Source organism: Nomascus leucogenys, chromosome 22a (genome assembly GCF_006542625.1).
Source record: "Nomascus leucogenys isolate Asia chromosome 22a, Asia_NLE_v1, whole genome shotgun sequence".
Classification (NCBI taxonomy): Eukaryota; Metazoa; Chordata; class Mammalia; order Primates; family Hylobatidae; genus Nomascus; species Nomascus leucogenys.
Window position 1 is genome coordinate 4,401,501 of NC_044402.1, and position 1,494 is coordinate 4,402,994.

Consider the following 1,494-nt stretch of genomic DNA (forward strand, 5'->3'; position numbering starts at 1 on the left):
GACCCTCTGCCGCCTCTTGGTTCTTCTCCTTCAGTGTGGGCTCACCAAGGGCCATGAGGGTCCCCAGGGCTGCAAGGGCACACAGAAAACCCACAGATTCGTACATTGAGATATCACTCTCCTCGTCGACAGGACCTCAAGCCTCCAGGCCCAGCTCAGTCTAATTCAATTTCTGCGTCTTTGCTCAAACACTTGCAAGGAAATCTGGCCGCCTTGGCCTGGCTGGGGGCATCCAGCACTATCCCTGGGGTGTGGCCTGAAACCCTTCCTTCCTTGGTAGGACTCAGTCAAGCAGGGTTAAGAAAAGGGCAGATTCCTTGGAGAAGCATGAGGAGATAATGCTTCTGAGGACACTCATGTATGTGAACGCTCAACGCAGACATATGGAAATTATGTCATCTACATTTACCCCCATCCCTCTAGGGTGGGTGTCACCAGATTCCCGTCCCAGTTTGCAGCTGGAGCCTCGGGGCTTGGAAAAAGTGCTTGCCAATGCTGGTAGAGAAGCCTGTCGCCTCCCACCACTCTCAGCACTTGTCAACTTGCCAAGGTCTCAGGGCAAGTAAGTCCTGGCCACCTTGGTCACCTCTTAGAGGAAGTGGCTTGGACTAGATGCCCTCCTCCGAGGTGAATCTTGAGCTGAAGCTTCGGTGTGTGCCTGGAGCACGTGGCTGGGGTGTTCAGCAAACCCTGGGCAGGGAGGACAGGCCAGCCAGGCCTCGGGCCCCCAACTGGGCATCTGCCTCCATAGGGCATTCATCCACTTTGGGGATCTTTGTGTCCCTAAAAGAGTCTGAATATGAATCCACACTCAAGCAAAACCATTAATGAGATCAAAGCAGCCGCAATGACACTGGAGGAAGCTCATGCTCCTGGGAAACCTCAGAGTGAGACACATGGGGGAGGCGCTGGCTAAAGGGTCATGACTGGGGTGAAAGGCTGAGGGCAACGGGCAGAAACCAGCATGCAACCAAGTCCAGGTGGCAGGGAAAACAGAGAGCAAGAAGGAAGCAAGACTGTGAGAAAAACAGGCCCCGAGAGGCCAGTCAGCCACAGATGCCAGGCTCCTGCCCAATGTGCCCCGATCCTGCCTCTCAGAGGGCACCTGTCCTCCTCTGTGCACCCCACCTGTCCTGTCCCATCTGTGCAGGGCCCCGTCTATCACCCTTGAAGGGTCAGGTGCTCCTCACTGGAAGATAGGAACTGGGCTTCACCATCTGGACTGTGCAAGGCCTGCCTGGCCATGAGAGGAGAGCAAAGAGTTTTCTAGAAGGCTGGCTTGCACACACAAGTGAAGAACTGCCCCGCAGAAGTAATGCTTAGGCAAAGAAGGTGGGCAGTGGTGGTGGTCACAGATGCTGGGGGTGAGCCACAGGCCTGAGCCATCCATTGTGGGGGTCTGGAAGCCCAAGTCTGTGGCTCCCATACACAGAGGTAGACAGTTCCTGGAGAACACCAGAGTCTAGGCCCCAGGGGCTGGGCGTGCCTCAGAGG